General features: G+C 55.5%; 1 pseudogene; it reads right to left on the bottom strand.

Annotated features, from left to right (window-relative positions):
• Positions 1–5918: 5918 nt before the first annotated feature.
• On the bottom strand, positions 5919–14166 carry LOC142436512 (putative GTP-binding protein 6; annotated as a pseudogene).
• Between the last annotated feature and the right edge of the window lie 8190 nt (positions 14167–22356).

The following is a 22356-nucleotide window of genomic DNA, read 5'->3' as shown; positions in this document are numbered from 1 at the left end:
TAATTCTCTCTACGCCCACTGCTGTCAAAGTTCCAGGGCAGAGTGCTTGGATCCACCATACCCAGGTGAAACCCTGGAAACCATCACCATCTGACTCCTCCGAGGCAGAGGCTGCAGATGGATACTCCTGTGAGCCACTGGATGGTCTTAGGATGGTATTTCATCACCACCCCAGGACAGATGAGGGCTACACAGAGGATTCTACCTCAGACCCAAACACTCATGCCTGTTAGTCCTAAGATTTCTATTGATTTCCTGCGACACTAGCCTAACTTCTAGGGCACTACCACCTCACAATCTTACCCTTGTCTCACTTAAACTGTTCACCTGTTTGTCCGTTTGTTTTTCCAGAAGTTCTCAGGTTACCAAGGCCTCTGAACCAAGTGTGCCAGCTCCAGAGCCACCATCTCCTGGACCACCTCAACCTTATTCATCCTGGGCCCTGAATGGACAACCCTTTCTAACAGAGTAGGAAGGGTATGGACCCAAAACCCCACTTTGCCCCTTTTGTCAGCAGGAAGTAGCTAGAGATGTGGTTGCCCAGTACCCCCAAAGATTCGGATCCATATCTTTTCAGGGGGGGATGTTAAGTAGTCTAGCATAGGTGCTGGGATGGCCATTAACGCATGCCCAGAGAGTCAAGCTATGGAAACAAAGGAGTGGCACACTGCACATGCTCAGAGGTTCAGGTTTCCCGCCAGGTACGCATGGGTGGGCGCTGCACCTGGATTGGCCCGTCTAATTCAATTCAGCCAATGGGACCGACCAGGGGTTGTCGACCAGGGGTCGTCCACCACGCCTCTTGTGAAATGACTGAAAAGGCAGGAGCCTGGAGTCAACAGCGTGACTCTGTGAGCAGCTTCCAGGCAGGCGGCACATTCGGGAGGAGCCCTGTTGGTGCCTGTGTAAACCTGAAACTTCTTCTAACGCTCATAAAACTCACTTGGATCACAAACCAGGCTTCAGCGTGAATTTTCTCGCGTGGAGCCAAGGACCAAGGTATATCTATCCCCAGAGAGATCTAACATAAACATATACGCTTGTCCAGCAGATGGTGAAGTTGCGTGGCAACCTAAGTGAGGATGTAAAACTATGGTTACGGGAAGCTGGGAACCCATCCACAAGGGCGTTTATTCTCATTTTTGGCAAAAATAAATAAATAAACCCCACTCGTGCACAGTAGGAGCATGTAACCCTCTTAAGTGGCAAGTTAAATCACCAGATTTAAGTGGCAAGTTAAATCACCATCAATCACCAGAGTGGTTAACTGAGAAAACCTGGGGAGTCAAATTGTCAGTAAACCAGACCCTGGTGTCATAGTCACTGTTCAAAAGCAACTTGCTTCTAGAAAAACAGCCCAAGCCATTGGGCCTAACAAAGTATTAAACCCCCCTCCTGTTAAACCAAAATCCCAACCCAGTCTCATACTCCTAAAACTCTTACCATCGCGGTGTCTCCCGCATTCAACCCAAAACCTAAACAAACCAAAATAAACTCCCCTGTATTGGCAAAAGTAAAAACCCTAAAAACATTTTTTGATTTTATAAATGCTACTAACCCAAATTTCACCGGTAATTGTTGATTATGTCTTAACCCGGCACCACCCTATTTTGTAGGAATTAAGTCCAACGATACCTCCTCAGTAGCCAACATCACACTATGATTATAATAATAACAGCAGTGTGTGCAAGTGGAAGGAAGCCGGGGAAAGGTCTACCCTAACCCTGGAAGACTTACACTGGAAAGGACACTGCTACCAAACCAACTGGAAACCCCAACGGTATAGTCAGTATTGTGCCAATGTTTCTGTTATACCCAGTTCCAGGGAACCCTTTGTTAGCCCCACCAGGAATGTGGTTTGCTTGTTCTACTGGAATCACTCCGTTTGTTCTCTACAATATTACTCGCCTCTAACCATTCTGGATTTTGTATATTACTTCATATTTTACCCCAAGTGTTTCTGTATTCATGGGAAGCCGGTGGCAGCATTTTAATACTTATTCCAGAGTCAAGAGTCCCTATATTAGTTCCTTTACTTGTGGGACTAGGCATTGCCAGGTCAGCATCAGTAGGGACGGCAGCCTTATACAAAAAAAATGAAAATTATACAATTTTAAGTCAGCAAATAGATGATTTACAGGATTTTAAAAAGTCTGTCAGAGATCTAAAAAAAAATCCCTCAATTCCCTAGCTGAAGTAGTTCTGCAGAACAGACGCAGGCTAGACCTCCTGTTTCTCAAACAAGGAGGTCTTTGTATGACACTGGGTGAAACTTGCTGTTTCTATGCCAACCACTCAGGAATAATAAAAAATAGCTTAGCCTTAGTGAGAGAAAGATTGAGTGAGTGAGAAGGCAGAAGGAGCCAGGAAGGTTGGTTCCAACAAGTGTTTAACTGGTCTCCTTGACTCACCACCTTAATCTCCAGTCTAGCAGGCCCACTGCTTCTGCTTTTAATTAGTTTAACCTGAGGGCCGCTAATTGATAAATTGGTGCAATTTGTACAGGACCGAGGCCAATCTGTTAAGCAATTGGTGCTAAGTCATATGGGTGACTGCACCTGGAAGAATCACAGGTGTAACAACAGGGAGGAATGTGATACTTAGCTTAAGTGAAACCACTCTGTAGCAGCCTCCATTTTGAAACCAAACTGGAAATTCCCTGAAGCCTCCTCTGCCCGTCATTTATCAGGGATTACAGCTGTGATAAGGTCCGGGAAGCAGAGCAGCCCACCCTGATCCTGGAAAAATTCCAAGAATGTTCAAGTTAACGGCAAGTTCTGCTTCTGTTCCTGCTTGCTTGCACAGCTGCAAAGCCCCGGTGTTTACCCCGCCCCATAAAAATTTTAAGTCTGTAAGCAAACGGGCCATTCTCTGCTTGGAGAACTGGTTCCTGCGCAGGTCTCCTCTTTCTCTCTGATCCCTTTCCAATAAACTATTTTGCTTTACCAGAATCTGAGTTGTTCTTGTCCAGTTCATGCACAACAGCACCAGGGCCGGCTCGCTCCACCGTGCTGGGTGCTGGGCCCAGCGGCAGGCGTTTCTCCACCCGCAGGGCTCCTCCCGGTCAGGAAGCAGCTTCTGGGTGGGGCTTACACTTACCCGCTCACCCCGCCCACTACCACCCTGCCCACACATGTGCATTCACTTCCCACCCCATGCACCTGGCCCCAGCCTCTCCCATGCCCGCTGCTCACGCCCCTCCCGCCCCTCCCGCAGATGGGCCCAGGGCCTGCAGCAACCCCGGGCTCCTGCCCTCTGCAGGCTCGGGGAAAGCGGGGCTCAGGTGCCACTGGCCCGCACCCCCAAGCAGGCCCACCCCCCCACCCTGGCTCCACACCTTTGTTTGGTACACCCTCAGTACTAACACACGCTAGAGCCACCCCGGAGGGCTGGCAGGCATCCAGGGAAGGTAGGCCTGACGTCCTGCAGTGGTGAAGGTGGCAGATGGGCTGGGGGAACCGCCGCAAGGCGGGGGTCTGCCTCGTCACCCCGGGTTGCCCCCATGGTACGGACAGCAGCCACCCCCCCTTCCAAGCTTACCTCCTCCGCTCATCTAGGAGACGGCCCGCCGGTGGCCCCCAGGGGTCGCTTGTTCAGGAGTGTGTGGATGGGCAACTCAGTGAAGTGCAGCTCAGAGACACTAACCAGACCACCTCTCCCAAGCTCGGACGCGGGGGAGGGGCCACGTCAAAGGTCATGGGGCACGTGCATGGGAGGGGGTGTGGCTTCCAGGTGTTTGGATGGGGGAGGGGGAGGGGGAGGGGGAGGGGGAGGTACAGCCCCCCCCCCTCCCCGCCAGATGAAGCCCTCTCCCATCAGAGGATCAGGAGAGGGATGGAGTGACCGAAGGACAGAGAAGTCGTCACTGCCACTGAGTGGACGCATACTCACAGCTACCCTGCCGGGCAGGGAGGCACTGCCCCTGTGGGTCTCCTAGTTTGTCGCTCTCCAGGGGACCAACCTGCTTTCTCCCACTGGGGGCTGGTGGGTTCAAACTGCCGACTTCGCAGCAAGTGGGTGGCCAATGGGTCACCAACTTGGCTACCACACCGGACCCTTCCTGGGTGCTTGGCTTCTCTGGAGCTCAGGTGGGCCCCCTGTTGCCCAATCTCTTTACCCAGGTGGGCCTCATGGTGCCCCGGTGGTATGTCCCAGGTGAGCTCCCTGGTGCCCAGCCCCTTTCCTAGGTGAGCTTCCTAGTGTCCAGCCCTCTCCCTGAGGTGGGTTCCCTGGTGCCCAGGCTCTGTCCAGGTTGGACACTAGTTACCTGGCTTGTCTGAATCCCAGCTGGGCCCCCTGGTGCCTGGACTCTGTCCTAGGTGAACTCCCTAGTGCCCAGCCTCTCTGTCCAAGATAGAGTCTCTGGTACCTGGCCTCTGTCCCAGGTGGACACTGGGTACCTGGCTTCTATGGATCCCAGGTGGGCGCCCTGGTACCCGACCTCTCTGCCCCAGGTGAGCCCACTGGTGCCTGGCCTCTCTGCCCTAAGTAGGCTGCCTGGTGCCTGGCCTCTCTGTCCCAAGTGGGCTCCCTGGTGCCCAGGTTCTCTGCCCCAGTTGGGCCCCCCTGGTTCCCGGCCTCTCTGCCCCAGGTGGGCCCACTGGTGCCCAGTCTCTCTGCCCCAGGAAAACCCTATAGTGCCCAGACTATCATTTCCAGGTGGACACTGGGTGCCTGGCTTCTCTGGATCCCAAGTGGGCACCCTGGTGCCAGGCTTCTCTGCCCCAAGTTGGCCCCCAGGTGTCCCAGTGGTATGACCCAGGTAGGCCCTATTGTGCCTAGCCTCTCTGCCCCAGGTGGGTGCCCTGGTGCCCAGCCTCTATCCCAGATGGACACTGGGTGCCTGGCTTCCCTGGATCCCAGCTGGGCCCCCTGGTGCCATGCATCTCGGCCTCTCTGTCCTAGATGAACCTGCTAGTGCCCAGCCTCTCTGTCCCAGGTGGACACAGGGTGCCTGGCATCTCAGGATCCCTAGTGGCGCCCTGGTACCCGGACACTCTACCCCAGATCGGCCCCCTGGTGCCCAGGTTCTCTGCCCCAGGTGGGCCCCATGTGCTCGGCCTCTCTGTATCAAGTGGGTTCCCTGGTTCCCAGCCTCTCTGTCCCAGGTGGGCCCCCTGGTGCCCAGCCTCTGTCCCACGTGGGCTCCTTTTTCCAGGCCTCTCTGCCCAAGGTGAACACCACAGTGCCCAGCCCCTCTGTCCCAGGTGGACACTGGGTGCCTGGCTTCTCTGGATCCCAGATGGGTACCCAGGTGCCTAGCCCCTCTGTCCCAGGTGGACACTGGGTGCCTGGCTTCTCTTCCCCAGGTAGGCTCTCTGGTGCCATGCCTCTCAGCCTCTCTGTCCTAGGTGAACCTGCTAGTGCCCAGCCTCTCTGTCCCATGTGGACACTGGGTGCCTGGCTTCTCTAGATCCCAGGTGGGCCCCCTGGTGCCCAACCTCTCTCTTTCAGGTAGGCCCCCTGGTGCCCAGCTTCTTTCCTAGGTGAATCCCTGAGTGCCCAGCTCACTGGTGCCCAGCTTCTCTGTCCCTGGTGGACACTAGGTGCCTAGCTTCTCTGGACCCCAGGTGGGCCCCGTGGTGCCCAGCCTCTGTCCTAGGTGAATCCCCTAGTACCTAGCCTCTCTGTCCCAGGTGGGAACAGGGTGCCTGGTGTTTCAGGATCCCAAGTGGGCCCCTGGTTCCCAGCCTCTATACCCCAGGTCGGCTCCATGGTGCCCAGGTTCTCTGTCCCAGGTGGGCCCCCTGGTGCCCAGGTTCTGTCCCTCGTTGGCCCCCTGGTGCCGGGCCTCTCTGCCCCAGGTGGGCCACCTGGTGCCCGTCTTTGTTGTCCCAGGTGGCGCCCCCCTTATGCCCAGTCTCTGCCCCAAATGGTGCCTGGGTACTCCTCTGGGAATCCCAGCTGAGCCCCCTCACTCACTGCCCGGCCGGCCTCCAAGGGGCTGTTCTCAGCTCACAAGCCACATCCACCAGGGTGGCAGTGAAGGAGGCGACAAGCTCATTGGGCAGCTGGGAGGGGAAGCCGATGGTGTCCACGTACAGTACAATCAGGCGCGAGGGCAGGGAGCCCGTGTAGGCCTTCGTGTCCAGGGTGGCAAACAGCTGGTCCCAAGGCTGTGCAGCTGTGTCTCCTGTCAAGGCCTGGATCAGGCTGGTTTTCACTGGAGGAGCGACATGGCAGAGGTCATATGTGCAGAGCTTAGCCCAAGAAGCTAGCCCCCATCTCCGCTGGTGCAGTGGGCTATTGTGGCTGAGCCTGGGACACCCCACACATGCAGTTGTCAGGGCCTCAACCCTTCTCCCTGCACGTCCCCGGAAGCAAAGCTGGCGGACCATTCTTCGAGCTGGCTCCAAGAGTAACAGTCTCTCTTCCCCACTGGCAATGGCTGGACAAAGATTCAGGGAGAACATGCCAGCAGCGGAAAATCCCCGGGAACTGTGGCCACAACGCCTTCCAAAAGGGAGTCTCCTCGGCCTCTCCTTGAAAAACCCACCACTCTCCTTGCTGTGTGCGACTTCCCTGGGCTACCTGCTAGACCAAGGAACCTCGTCTGGGAGCTTCTTTTCTAATAGAGTTCTGACAGCCTCTTAACTTTTTCTGTTTGTCCTCGTGCCTCAGTTTGTCCTTCTTACAAATCTGCCCTGTCCTAGAGGGTACAGGCTGCTGTGAGCCAGCACCGGTGCCATGGCGACAAAGGGTTTGGCTTTTGTAGTTGGAACTTGCTCCCAAAAGACCCCAGCGAGATCGAAGTCACTGTGGTATCTGCAAACCAATAACCAACCTGCTCACAGGTTCCATCCAATCTACAGCGAGGTGGGGACTGCTTGTGAGGTGCCCTGTCGGGGTATGGTTCCCAAGGGCGCTTGGAAGCGGATGGTCCTAGCACTAACTCACCAAGGCCTGAGGAATCACCACAGTGGGGATGACCCGTCCTGACCACTGACTGCAGTTGCTGTGGACTACAGGTCACTCCTCACCAGTCTGTGTGCCCATGTCCCCTCATCGGTGTGTGCCCACATCACCTCATCAGTCTCTGTACCCACATCACATCCTTGTTAGTCTGCGTGCCCACATCACATACTCATCAGTCTCTGTGCCCACGTCCACTCCTCATCACAGTCTGCGTGCCCATGCTTACTCATTACATTCTGTACCCACATCACCTCTCAGTTTGTGTGCCCATGTCCTCATCAGTCTGTGTGTCCACATCACCTCCTGATCAGTGTGTGTGCCCACATCACCTGATCACAGTCTGTGTGCCCATGTCTACTCATCACAGTGTGTGCCCATATCACCTCCTGATCAGTCTGTGTGTCCACAACCCCTCATCAGTCTCTGTGCCCACATCCCATCAGTCTCTGTGCCCACATCACCTCATCAGTTTGTGTGCCCAAATCACCTCACCAGTCTGTGCCCATATCCCTTCATCATCACAGTCTGTGTGCCCATGTCCTCTCCTCACCACTGTGTGTCCACATCCCCTCCTCACCACAATCTGTGTGCCCACGTCACCTCGAGATCATAGTCTGTGTGCTCACGTCACCTCAAGATCAGTCTGTGTGCTCACATCTCATTACCGTCTGTGTGCCCATGTCGACCCCTCAGTCTTTATTCCCCCACATCAACCCCCGTCTGGGCAGCCCTCCTCATGCACTAGTTCCTCACTACAGTTTGTGTACCCCATGACGGTGACCGTGGGGAGCTCGCGGCCCTGCAGCTGCTGGCATAGCCGTCTCCGTTTGGTGACAAGGTTCTGCAGCGTCTCCTTGATCCGTGCCTCCCTGTCCTTCAGCAGATGCTGCTGCACTTGCAGGAACATCTCCCCTGCAGCTCCCGGTGGAGGGTGGGGTGAGAGTGGCATATGCGCCTGTGTGCATGACATAATCCCGGGGTGGAGAGGAGAATGGGACCCTGGGCCTGCATGAGAGTTGTGAGCATGGAACCTATGGACGACGCCATCCCACGGCGGGGGTGGGGGGAACCATCCAGGGCATGTTCTTTGCCACCAAGTTCACATCACAACAGTGTCCTGAGCTCACCCTGGAGCAGAGGTGCCCATATCCTATAGGAGTGGTTTTCCTTATAACAGAGGAGGTGGGAAACAGAGGGGAGACGGCCACGTAGAGATGGAGGCACAGGTTGGAGAGATGTGGACACAAGCTCAGGAATGTCCAGGGGCCCCAGGAGCTGGGAGAGGCCACGAGGAAGGACCCTCCCCTAGAAGCCTCCTGAGGGAGGCCAACCCTGCCCACACATGGACCTCAGACTCCAGGTCACCAGATCTGGGAGACAATGTTGTTACCTCAAGCCTCGGATTTTTGTCCCCTTGCTGTGGCCCTCTGGATGCTCGGGCCCTGAGGTGTGAACATGCCACAGGAACCCCGAGTCACCTGCACACCCACCCTCCTAGGCGTCTCGCAAGGTCCCCCTCCCCAACTCCCAAAGGGCAGGCCATAAGCACACACACCAGAGGCCATGATGTAGCGAGCCCCCACCCTATCGGTCTACGGGAGATGGGTCCTCCTTCGGGTCGGACCTGGTGCAGAAAGAGGAGGGCATGTTGGCTGCAGAAGTAGGTCATCCCCTCGCCGCCTGTCACATGCTGCCCCCGTGTCCCCCATGCTGACACTGTCTGCGACGGCATCTACTGGGCAGCCTTCTCGAGGGGTGCACCACAGACAAGGGCACCAGGCCAGGAATCTGCCACCAGCACCCACAGGGTGCTCAGCAGTGAGGGTCAGCAGTCCACCCTAGGGCTTACTGCTGCCCTACACTGTTTTCTACTGTTCATGACACACCACTGCCCCACACTGTCTTCTACTGTCCATGACTCATCACTGCCACACTGTCCTCTAGTGTCCATGATGCTCTGTTGGTTGTGCTGTGTCAGAGTGGGAGGTGACAAACGCTGCCAACATCCGCCTGAGCAGGGGGATCTCAGACTTTTGGGGAAACTAACACTGAGAGAATTATGGCGAGAACTATATTCCCCAATTGTTAACAGAGGGAATCTGGAAATCTAGCATTCCCTGGTAACAAAGCCTCCACCTTGGTGAGTCAGAGCTAAGTCCAAGTACATCATCCTGCTTTAAATATCGTTCCCAGCGATTCCCCCGACCAGCTATGCTGCCTTAAAGTGAGTACAGGGTTGAGTTTAGGTCCCTACAGGAGCAGACACCCTGTTGCTACCTCTTCCTGCCCTGTCACCCAACCCCACTTGCACCTTCCCCCAATGCAGTTCTGAGGTTTCCTCACCTGTGAGTTCACCTGTGACTGTTGATGCCACCCCCCTTGTGACAGTATGTAATGATTGAATATGCATGTCTTTCGGCTACCTGTAAATATTCCAAGATAGTAAAGACAGCCTCACTTCTCTCCCACTTCCACATGGACAACCAAGAGGGGCTGAGGTGAGCATGCTACCATAAAATGTATCTGACTCCTACATTTAACCTCTCTCTTATCGTTCCTATTCTCTGACTTTACTGTAATCTTCATGTGTTATAACCGTACAACTGGGCCTACTGACCCTTTGGTTGTCAGAAGCTGGTTTCCTCTAACAAGAATCTACCTGAGCAGGGGGAATCCCAGTCTACCTGTGCAGGGGGCATCCCAGAATCTACCTAAGCAGGAGGATCTCAGAGTCTACTTAAGCAAGGGGATCACAGCCAGGGTCAGCTGCAGCCAGGCTTCCCTGGGGCAGGCGTAGCAGCTGAGGATGTACAGCACAATGGTGAAGCAGTCAAACACCTGCACGCCCCAGGCCGCCTCCAGCTCCTTCTGCAAGGGCCAAGAGGGGAGCATCTGAGGGCACAGCTGGGCACCGAACAAACCTGAGCATGTGGCAACCACCTGGGCAGATGTGCAGCTGGGTGTTCAGCACACCTGTGCAGGGGGACATGGATGAGGACATGAACACCTGGCCAAGTACACATCTGAGCAGGGAACAACCCTGGAACATGGTACACAACTGAGCAGGCGGCAAACTTGGTCGATGCAAATCTAGGCAGAGAATGCACCTGCACACCTGGGCAGGTATACACACCTGAGTAGGTGACGCACAGGCAGACCACACCCAGGCTGGTGGCCGTGGATAAAGTGGGGCTATCCCTCTGTTTGTCCCTGACTTGATCGTCCTGCTGCAGGCTCTGCCCCCCACCTGTGTCAATGGTCACACCTGGTAGCTGCAGTTGCTCGGCCCGGGTGTGTGAGTGCCTTTTGTCAGGAGGCATCCTCTCCACGTTCAGGAAGACAAACGTGACTTCTGGGGAGCCGCGGAGCTCCTCTAACGGAAAAGGACGTCACAGGAGTCTGGTGCCCTCACACACCTGCCCTAGAAGTCATTCTGAGGACAGTGGGGTGCCTCAGGGGTGCACAGGACAGCCACACAGTGGACAGAGGGGGAGTCTGGGGTCTCCTTGTAGGTGTGTGACCCCCACAGCCCTGTCAGTGCAGGCAGATTATTGGCAGCCTGTCTGACGGGGTCTGGGGAGGGGGGCTATGCCGCAGGTACGATGGTCAAGGGACCCAAGTGTCTGAGGACAGCAGGGGCCCTGGACCCACAGGTGACGAGGGGGCGCCTGCCCAGGGGCAGCGGGTGCATGGCAGCAGGTCCCACCTCCACGTCTGAGGTTCAGGGCTAAAAGTCCTGGGTTTCTGCAGGGACCGCGCAGCCTATGCCAATACTGGAAAGGCTTGCCAGCTGTGGGGTGGACGGAGGCGTCGGGTGGGGGGGCGGGCGGGCAGGTCGGGGAAGAGGGGTCTGCGCAGCCAACCCCCATAGCGCACCTGTCAGCTGCTCCAAGTTGCCTTGGCCAAAGACCAGCCGGCTGTCGGGCGTCTCCGTGGGCACCACCAGGCTCTCCACCACCGACCAGCCGTCTAGCGTGTGCACCAGAGACCGACTCAGCCACGGGCCACTCTGCTGCGGCCCAAGGAAAATACGGGGCGGGGGAAAAAAACCCGAGGGCAACGCCCCCTCTTGTTGCCACGCCCAGAAACCCCGACCCTCCAAGCCCACGGCATTCGGAGGCAACCCCGCCCCGCCTCCTAACCCCGAGAAGTCTAACCTCGGAGGCCCCACCCTGAGCATTAGGCCCGCCCCCGGGAGCCCGCCCATCCCCTCGGGTCCGCGTTGGCTTCCACGCGACCCACTCACTGTCCGGGTGGAGCAGGGACGCCCGCAAAGCGCCGGCCCGTAGCAGAGGCCCTCAGCTCAGCAGCGCCTCTTCCTCGCCCCCCTCCTCCTCTCCTTCCGAAGTCTTCTGGCTCCTCTCCCGGGGCTCCGGAACACCGCACGCAGGAACCACCCACCACCCCTGCGGCCCCCCCGCCCAGAGCCTGGGGACTGAAGGCTGCAGGGCGGGGCGGGGCGGCCGTGAGTCTCGCGAGAGAGCCGGAGCCCACCGCGGAGGGCAGGCCGGAGGGTCATAATTCGCTTCTACAGCCGCCGGGGGCGGGCCTGTGCCGCGTCCCCATTGGCCACACCGGGTCACGTGTTCGCTGAAGCCGAAGTCGAGCCCGATGGCCCTGATCTAGAGGTGGGGGGCGGGGGGTGGGTAGGTCGATGCTGTCTTCCCTAGGAGCCCAGCTTGGGGTTCCCAACTGGGGAGCATCTCAGAATTCTTGGCGGGGCAGCAGTTAAGTGCTCACCCGCTGACTGACGGTCATTTGTTCAAGCCAGCTAACAGTCCCGCTGAAACAAGACCAGGTGATCACCGGCCTTAGACACTCTGTGGTGTCACGTGGGGTCTCTGTGAGTGGGAAGGGACTCGAGGGCACCTGACCATAAAACGACCTGTGGACCCACCGTGGCCCCTTCCAGAGCCCTATTGGCACCGTGTTTAAGCGCTGTAAACGGAAATAAACAGCGGCTTGAACCCAAGGTGGGAGAAAAAAACAGGCAGTCTGTTCTCATCAAGATCCTCGAGCCGGTTCGCCTCAGAGCAACCTGATGTACAAAAGCACAAAACACGGTGGGGCTGCACTATCCTCACCAGCGTTAAGTTTGAGTCCATGGCTGTAGCCGCCTGTCTGCCCAGCTCCTTGAGGGCCTTCCTCCTTTTCCCCGCCCCTCCACTTTACCAAGCAGGATGTCCTTCTCTAGGGGCTGGTCTCTCCCAACAGCATGTCCAAAGTACGCGAGACCAAGTCTCGCCATCCGATTGGAAGCCTAGGCCACACCGTGAGGCAGTTCTCTGTAACAGGGGCCACTGAGTTGGAATGAACTTGGAAGATCAGCAAGCCTCAGAAACCCATCCTCCCTTCAGGACGCCTGGGAGCCCCGAGGTGGGAGATCTGAGGGCAGCTCAGGAAGAGCTTCCCACCACTGGTGCATAGTGTGGAGTCAGCTTTCCCTTTCATGAGTGCCCCAGCCCGCTTCGAACTCGGCCCCCACAGAATAACTATGTTCCCTTCAAACTCGCCTCTCCATTTGACTAGAGAAATAAGTCCAGTGACACGCATATGTGTGAGAGTTTTATATCAAGAACTAATTATGCATCAATAAAACATCCCAGCCCAGATCAAGTCCATAAGTCCAATACTAGTGAATAAGTACCTCTTCAGACTCATGCAGCCACATGCAATGATGCAGAATGCAGGAAGATCACAGGCCAGCCAGTACAGAATCTTGTGGATCCAACATCGTTGCACACATCTCCAGGGCTTCCGGGGGTCTTGTGGCTCATCAACAAGAAGGTGGAGGCAGAGATAGAGGGGAAGTTCCCGGGACCCTCCTTATGAGGAGGCCACACCCACAAGGAAGCACCTTCAGGCTGGGATTTGATTGACAGGTAGACTCCACCCCTATCCTTCAAGTTCACAATTAATTCTGTAACGCTCACACCACTCACCAGAATAAAGGTTCATTTGTTTACGCAAATACATAAATAACAGTTTATATTAACACACTGCACTAGTCCTGGAGAACAGAGACCATCCTTTTTTTTTTTTTTAAAGCAAAAGTAAGAAGACGTGTAGTGCCTGGCTGATGTGACTGTCATATGGGGTTACCAGAGAAATAGGAGCAATCTGTCTGGTCTTCAGGAACTTCAAATCCCTTAAGGAAAGAGCGTGGTTGGTGTGTGTGTGTGTGTGTGTGTGTGTGTGTGTGTGTGTGTGTGTGTGTACAGTACCAGGACCACCTGGTCAAGTTTCAGGAGTGCCTTGAACCACGCTTTAGTCAATGCAATCGTGCAGCCACAGCAGCAGCAGAACCACCACCACCTCTGCCATCCAGTCCGCCCGCCCCAAACCTACTAACTCACCACCCCTGGGTGCCCTCTGTTTGAAGCAGATCAAGCCCATCAAACAGACAAAAGAATCGCATTTTCTTTGTCACGCTTAGGTTTTATTATTCACTGCCTGCCATCGTGTATATGGGGATATGGGGCTGAAGGTTCAAACATACACCCTCCCTTCCCACCCTCCTCTCCCTCCTCAAGCCCTCTTCCTTTGTGAAGAGAGGTGATGGAGGGAGAGAGGGAGAGAGAGACAGAGAAAGAGACAGAAATAGAGACAGACACAGACAGAAACTTCACGCAGGAGGGCCTTCTCCAGGCTCTCAGAGGAAAGGATCGGAGTGATTGAAAGTAGGAGGGGGAGCGGTGCGGTGGTCCACTGGAGACGCCACAGCGCGTATGCGCGCGTGCCCTAGGGGTAGCCTAGACTGCGGGGACTCCCGGTGGTTCCCCCTACCGGCTACGAGAAGGACGACAAGATCTCGGACGACAAGATCTCTTCTCCTAGGTTGCTGGTCTACCCAACTCTCGCGTCCAGGGGCGGCCTGGGTTCCCCCCCACCCCACCCCTACACACACGCTCCTCCATTCTTTCCCTCTCCTCTCCCTCTCCTCTCCCTCTCCTCTCCCTCTCCTCTCCCCCTCCTCTCCTCTCCTCTCCTCTCTTTTCTCTTCTTTCCAGAGTGACCTGAGCCGACCCAGGGACAGGGAGACAGGCTCGCCAACGCGACTCTTAGTCGGGAGGGAGGGAGAGACCGGATGCACCCGGCTGGCGCGCACGCCTCCGCCAACCCGTAAGGCTGCAGGTATAACCTCGGGCCAACGCCCACGAGCTGGCGCTCTGTCACCGCCGGGACGACCCAAGTGACGCCGCCGACGTCCTGGAACTCTGGGGCCTGCGACACAGGCCGCTCCGAACCCATCGCGTTGGCGACAGAGCTCCGGAGAGAAAGTGAAAGTGACCGCTAGGTGGCGGACGACAAACGGCAAGAGCGCGTCGTCGGCCGGACAGTCGCCTAACTTAGACCGGCCCGGCGCCGCCGCCGCCGCCGCCGCCGCGCTACACACACACACACACACACACACACACACACGTGTTTGTTTGTTTTTTTAAACGAACAAAAGTACATTCAACATCCTCACAGTACTTTCTACAAAAGGTCCGAGGTCCGAGGTCCGAGGAAGTCAGTCCTCACACAAAAGTCCATTGAGCCCTTGGGGAAGTGAGCAGAAAATGAGCCGACATGTGGAAGACCCCTGACGGACAAGAGCAGATCCAAGTCAAATGGAAAGCCATCTCTTCCATCCATCCATCCATCCATCCATCCATCCATCCATTGTGTCAAGCACACTTGCTTTCTGCTTGAGCCCTTGGTATCAGCTCCTCATTTTGCCCCCTCACTCCCTGGTCCCTCTTCCCTCATGAACCCTTGATAATTTATAAATGATTAGTATTTTGTCATCTCTTGCACTGTCCAATGTCTCCCTTCGCCCACTTTTCTGTTGTCCATCCCCTCAGGGAGGAGGTTGTTATGTAGATCCTCGTCCATCGGTTCCCCCTTTTCACCCCCACCCTCCCTCCATCCTCCAGTTGTTATCGTCACTGATCCCGAAGTGATCATCTCTCCTGGATTCCCGGAAAGCCATCTGAAAGGAGATTCAGTCGACAATGGTGATTTCATCTGCCTGTAAAAATAGACATACGTCTGGCTCTCGAATACCTTTAAAAGTGTTTTTAGGGAGTAGGGAGTTATGAGACCGGCTCTTTACGTCTCAAAAATTTGCCTGCCGGAGAGACACAGGAAAGAAAGTTGTTGTGATTGCAGAATGCTCTGTTGTGTCTAGTCTAGTCTAGTCTAGTATTGCCACGATTAGAAAATCATCATCATCATCATCATCATCATCATCATGAAAGCTACAGGGAAGAAGAGAATGCTGTAGAATCAAATGGGATGACCATTGTCGTCCTATTATTCTGAGTAGGATAGGATGGTGGTATTGTTGGTATGACATGCGGCTGAAATGCAAGTTTAAATGGTTTAAAAGCAAAACAAAACCAAACAAAACACCTGATCTTCCCCCCCTACAACCAACCAACCAAAAAGTTTGGGTGAGTAGGATAGGATGGTGGTATTGTTGGTATGACATGCGGCTGAAATGCAAGTTTAAATGGTTTAAAAGCAAAACAAAACCAAACAAAACACCTGATCTTCCCCCCCTACAACCAACCAACCAAAAAGTTTGGGTAAGAATTGGATTGCATTGCGGGGGTGGCAGGTGATGGGTGGGCGTGTGGGTGTTAGGTGGGATAAGGAGAACTCAGGTAGGATAGTCCTCAGTGGCTGCTCTGAATGGAAATCGATCATCACTCCTCAAGGAAGGGCTAACACACACACACACACACACACACACACACACACACACGGTGGTCATGCATCATCTCCTGACTGCTTGGGGTCAGTCAGAGGTTCCTGGAGCCACATTGTAAGCTCTTCTTTGGATGGTTTCCCCCACCCCACCCCACCCCACCCCCTGCAACTGTGATCTCCCTGGAGAGGAAACCTGCCGCCGCCACTGCCAGCCAGTCATGATGGGTTTGGTGGCAGTTCTGTCCCCTTGAGAAGAATTGTAGCCCCGGTTGGTTTCCAAGACAGTCCAAAAAGCCACACACTCCAATCAATCAAATGAGCTTTTAGTGAAAGCCAGCGGGTGAATGGGCAACCCGGGAGGAGTCAGTGGGTCCGGAGAGCACAGCAGAACACACTCAGCTTTTTAGCCACCATCAAACCACCAGCAGGGTGATCAATCGTTGACACACGCAGTTCAGTTCCTCGAAGTGGGAACGTTTGGGGGAGAATTCCCAATGTTTGCAGTCCTCAGGCTGAGGTGTCCCTAGCCACTGCTTATCTCAAAACTGCTTGGTCGGGCGGACCATGTGCGTGTGGGTCAAGCCTCAGCCAAAATGACAGAAGCCAAATTCAGCAGGTTATTTATCAATTACTAAGGTGTTTCAGCCTGCCTGCACACACCCCCTGTACCCCCCACCCACCTCCAGCCATGGCCCATCAACCACTTAATCAATAAGTGGTTATTGATCTATACATTGGATTTTTGTTTGTTGGATTGGAGGGGGGGGTGTCTCTTTCTGCCCCAGCGTTAGTTACTTACAACATGTGGGCCCAATCAATGACCCCTCCGATTTCGGCAGAAAGACATGACAGGATCTATTAAAAGATGGAACACGAGGACAAACGGGTGCATAAGCAAATGTGGCGAAGAAAGCTGATGGTGCCAGGCTATCAAAAGAGATAGTGTCTGGGGGTCTTAAAGGCTTGAAGGTGAACAAGTGGCCATCTAGCTCAGAAGCAACAAAGCCCACATGGAAGAATCACACCAGCCTGTGCGATCACAAGAGGACCTGATGCAAAGGGATTAAGTGGAGAGCAAATGCTTTGAAAATGATTAGGCCAAAGAATGTACAGATGTGCTTTATATAATTATGTATGTATATGTATGGATTGTGATAAGAGTTGTATGAGCCCCTAATAAAATGTTTTAAAAAGAAAAATACAAAAGTATGTAGGACAACAGGAAAGTGGGTGAAGGGAGACGCCTGACAGTATCAGAGATGACAAAATAATAATAATTTATAAATTATCAAGGATTAATGAGGGAGGAGTATCAAGGAGGGAAGGGAACCATGAGGACCTGATACTAAGGGCTCAAGCAGAAACTAAATGTTTTGAGAATGATGATGGCAACAAACAAATGTACTTGACATAATGGCTGGCTGGCTGGCTGGCTGGCTGGCTGGCTGGCTGGATTGTGATAAGTGGTATGGGACCCAACCATCCCGGTAGGAATGAAATCTCCTAGGGGCCTTCATGGGAGGACTTGTGTCTCGCAAATGCTGACATCCGCAGAAGGGGGAGTGTGTGTGTGTGGGGGGGGAGGGGAGAATCCTCAGGGGTCCAGGGGAAACCTAAGACCTGCAGGCCTGCCGCCTAGCTCCCACCCAGCCACCCAGCAGCCCCAAGCCCGCCCCCTCACCCACCCACCCCCCTTGAAAAGGCTCCGAAGGAAGGAAGGCAGGCAGGCCGGGGCTTGATTAACATATGAAGCCAGCTCTTTTAGCATCTCAATTCCCTGGTCTCTGGCTAGAGAGCCACCGTTGGCCTCAGGGCGACCGGTTTTTCGGTTTTGTTTTTTTCATTCTGTTGTTCATCTTAGTTTGGACTTTGACCCTAACTCGGGCAAGTGACCTAGAGTTTGCTTGTGTGTGGGACGCCCAGGACGGGATGGGGAAGGGAGCGGCGATCGATCCAGAGGAGCCCGTCGGGAACTGCAACCCCCACCCACCCGCATGGTCACGGAAGAGGGAGGCCTGAGGGGTCCTCAGAATCGCGGCTGGGTCCTGCTGGCCCATCTAGCGGAGCTGGAGCTTCCAACTGCCAGCACTGGGACTCAGTCCAAAAGCGGCGGCTCCGATCCCAGAAAATAAACACACACACCGCCCTCGTGAATCTCTAGCAGTTGTCGTGATGAGACCAGGGGGCGCACCGCCCTATGAGCGGAGTGGATTGGGAACCAACCGAGTGCTTACAAGGGGTGAGGGAGAATTTGGCAAACATCCTAGGCACCCGGTATGTGTGTGTGCGTGCTTTGTTTGTTGGATGGCTAGTCAGGTGTAGGTAGGGTGTGTGTGTCCACCCCCCACCCCTGCAAGTCATTTGACCGGTCTCCTGTTTTTATTTTTTAAAGGGGGAAAAGCAAAAACTCAAGAATATAGGAATGGAATGGAAGAGGGGAAGAAAGAAACTCTTCTTCAAGAGGAGGAAAGGCCTGAGGCCTGACACTCGTCGGTCGTAGAAAGACTTGAGAGCTTTTTCATGAAAGTCAGGAAGAACGCAGGCAGGCAGGCAGCGAGTGACAGACGGTGGGACAGAGGGAGGGACTGATGGAAGGAGGCTGCCCAGTCTCTAGGCCCCTAGAAAACACACGTTTGAAAGGAAGGAAGCTAAAGAATATGGACAAAGGTGCCTGCGTGAGGAAGGAGGGAGAGTCCTCATCTGAGCACTAGCATTACAAGATGGAACGAGATCATCTCACCCCTGGGGCAAGGACAACAGCAAAGTGGGTGAAGGGAGACGTCCAACAGTGTAAGACATGACAAAATAATAGCCACGGAAAGCACGCTCAGGGACAGTGAGTGAAAGTCCAAGATCCATCCGTTTTTGAGTCTGCATGTGAGCGAAGTGGATTCAGTTGGAGCTTCCATTCTAGGTTGATGGTGGGAGAGAGACCTAAATCCATTCGAAGAAGTGGGTTCTGCCTGCCTCCATGTGTCCTTTTTGGCTTCTCACGGGAAGGCGGACTGATGGACAGGCGGGCAGAGTGTGTGTTTTTACACCGTGATTCACAAACACACACACCCCACATAACACACCACCACCAACCTGCCTCCCTCCCTCTCTCAGCCAGGGGAGGAGCAATCTGTCCTGTCTTCAGGAACTTCAAATCCCTGAAGGAAAAGAGCAAGAGCGTGGTGTGTGTGCGTGTGCGTGTGCGTGTGCGCACAGTACCAGGGCCACCAGGTCAAGTTTCAGGAGTGCCTTGAACCACGCTTTAGTCAATGCAATCGTGCAGCCGCAGCAGCAGCAGAGCCACCACCTCTGCCCGCCCCAAACCTACTAACTCACCAGCCCTGGTGCCCTCTGTTTTAAGCAGATCAATCCCTTCAAACGGACAGAAGCATCACATTGTGTTTGTCACGCTTAGGTTTTATTATTCACTTCCTGCCATCGTGTATATGGGGATAAGGGGCTGAAGGTTCAAACATACGCCCTCCCTTCCCACCCTCCTCTCGCCACGCAGACCCTCTTCCTTTGTGAAGAGAAGTGATGGAGGGATGGATGGATGGATGGAGGGATGGAGGGAGACAGAGAGGGAGGGGGGAGAGACAGACAGACACACACACAGAGACAGAAACTTCACGCAGGAGAGCCTTCTCTAGGCTCTCAGAGGAAAGGATCGGAGTGATTGAGAGTAGGAGGGGGAGCGGTGCGGTGGTCGGCCCACCGGTAGCGCCACAGCGCGCATGCGCGCGTGGCCGAAGGCTCGCTCGGACCGGGGAAACGCCCGACGATTCCCCCTAGCGGCGACGAGGAAAAAGACAAGATATCTTCTCCGAGGCTGCTGGTCTACCCACCTTTCGCGTCCGGGGGCGGCGGCCCGAGTTTGCCGGGCGAGGCCGGCCGGCCGGCCTCGCCCGGCAAACTCGGGCCGCCGCCCCCGGACGCTCCTCCACTCTTTCCTTCTCTTCTCTTCTCTTCTCCCTCGCCACTGGTCGACCCGAGCCGACCCAGGGACAGGGAGACAAGCGCGCCTCTTAGCCGGCAGGGAGAGACAGACGGGATGCGCACGGCTGGCTGGCCCGCCCGCGCGCCTGTCGGGCAGAGGGGACACCCACAGACGCAGCAGCACACACACACAGACAGACAGACAGACGGACGGACCCCCTCAACACGGCAGACTCAGCCAGGGACGCACACCGGGCCACCAGGTGAAGCGAGCGGGCGACAAGGGTCCAACATCCCCGCCCTCGCGCCCCGTGGCCCGGAACGCCCGACCCGGGCACGCGAGCGAGCAAGCGAGCGACACAAAAAAAACCTTGTGTGTGTCAAGGGCCGACTTTCACAATGACATCACAGCCACCGATCGTGCTGCCTCTGCCTGTCACCTAACTCCCCCTCATCGCTACCCTAACCTCCCCACCAACTAACTCCCACTCCCACTCACTTCTTTCCTACCCTACCTACCTATGTGCTACCTACCTCCCCAACAACTCTCACGCTCACTCTCACTCTACCCTACCTATGCCCTAACTCACCTCCCCACCTAACTCCCACTCTCACTTACTCCTTTCTCACTTACTCCTTCCTTCCTTCCTTACCTACCTCCCCTATCCCCCACCCCACCCCACCCACCCACCTACCTACCTACCTACCTACCTACCTACCTACCTACCACACACAAAACGCGAAGTAATGTAACAGCTAATTTAGTCCACAACGATGCAATGCACCCGGGGGACGGGGGAGCGCGGCTCAGCTTGAATCACTTCCATTAAATAGTTAACAGCCTGGAAATCCTTCCTCTTGCAAAGGGCTGCTCCGTCCAAGGTCAAGGAAGCAAGACTGCAGCAGAGTCTTCCAGAGAGCGATGCATTCCGTCCAGCCGGAGGCAGCAGGCAGCCAGCCAGCCAGCCAGCCAGCTAGCTGGGTCCCCCCACGCTTAGCCAGATCACCGAGCTCCAGCGACGTGTACCATCAACGCCAGCGGCACGGCAACGCACATCTGAAAGGGGGAGAAGAAAAAAAAAAATCAAGCTTTAACGGCAGGATCCATGGGTCGGGCGCCCACACACACAGGTTGTAGACATTAGCTCACAATTGGAGGCAGACAACTAGCTAAGGCAGTCACACAGTGGGGCAACACCGCCGGAGAGCGAGAGAGCCTGGGGCTTGCTGGCAGACGCATTTCTCTCTCTGCCCACCGGACCCAAACCACGACCTTATCACACTCCAACTCTTCTTAATATAAGGCCAGGTTTGGCACACACAGTAAGCCGGATCACACCGCCCAACATAGCACGCTCGCCACCCCTTCTATAAGTGAAAGGAAAACCTCTTCGCCACCTGAGCATGAACCCACCCCCTCCCGTGTGGGCCCCTCAATGAAAACCAAGGCGAGCAACAGAGACGGTGGCGGACGTGCCGCGCCTCCCCTCCCGCAAGTCACATCCACCCGCCTGTTGGACATCAGGGCTTCGCCCGCCCCCAACCTCTCTGCCTTCCTTGGAAACCTAATGAAAACGCCCCGCCCGCCCGGGCCACCTTGACGTAATTAATACAGACCTCGCTAATAGGCGCCGCTGAACTTTTCCCCTGCCTGGCCTGTGTTGGCCAGGCGTCCTTTGCAACACCCCCCCAAGAATGTTCACCCCCGGTGGGGGGCGGGGGGAAGGACAGCCCCCTACAACGAACCCCCCGGGTTCCATAGGCTACATCGGACAGCAGGTGGGGGGGGGGAGAGAGACATGGAAAATAACAGAGGCAGACACAGCTCAGGGGTATAAAGCTTGCTCACTCTCAGCTGCACCTGGTGGTCCCCCCCCCCCCGCCCTAGATTCAACGGGGCAGCCTAACCTTGCTCACTCTAGAGTGGGCTCAACCTCTACCACTACCACCCTGATCGGAAGCGAGCGGGGCCCTTCCTCCCTCTGGTGGCACAAACAGTGGTGTCTGTCTGCTTGCTCTAGAAGGCTGACCACCCTGAGGGAGAGTAACCCAGAACCTACCTTGGGTGAATGACCTTTCAGTGGGATATGCCTACCTTGGGTGACTGGCCTTTCAGTGGGATATGTATGCCTGGGGCGGGGGGAGAGACAAACTAGGGAGAAAGCTTGGCTTCCCACATTCCCCACCCACCAGGCTGACTTCTACGGGGGGGGGGGGGGGGCAGGCTGTGGCCCTTAACCCACCTTTAGAAAAGCAGACGCCTTACAAGAATAGGAGGGAGGGAGGGAGGGAGGGAGGGAGGGAGGGGCTGCTGGGTTTGAGAAGAGGCCAAGTGGACTCTGAACTAGAACTAGACCTCTACAGTCAGGGTTGGAGTGCTCGCTAGCTTGCTCGCTCGCTCGCTCAAACAAGGCCTCTCCGACCCCTTTGGCTCAAGGTAGCCGCTGGGGTCACAAAGACCCACGCCGGGGGAAGGCGCACAGCAGCGAGGATAGATATATTAGATATAGATAGATAGATTGATAGATGGATAGATAGAGCACATGTGCAAGGGCAAGCCGAATTCTACACCGCAGCCAGGCCCTCTTCCTCTGTGAAGAGAGCTGGCGGATGGAGGGAGGGATGGAGGGAGGGAGGGAGGGAGGGAGGGAGGGAGGGTTGAGAGAGACAGACTGACTGACACAGAAACCTCACACAGGAAGGAGGGCCTCCTCTAGGAGGGCCTCCTCTAGGCTCTCAGAGGAAAGAGCCACACACTCACAAGCCAATCTCTCAGAAAGAAGCCATAAAAACAAATACAATACGGAGCCAAGA

This window comes from Tenrec ecaudatus, unplaced genomic scaffold (genome assembly GCF_050624435.1).
Source record: "Tenrec ecaudatus isolate mTenEca1 unplaced genomic scaffold, mTenEca1.hap1 Scaffold_3770, whole genome shotgun sequence".
NCBI classification, from domain to species: domain Eukaryota; kingdom Metazoa; phylum Chordata; class Mammalia; order Afrosoricida; family Tenrecidae; genus Tenrec; species Tenrec ecaudatus.
The sequence above is the reverse complement of the archived record's forward strand: the minus strand, read 5'-3'. Positions and strand labels throughout refer to the sequence as shown.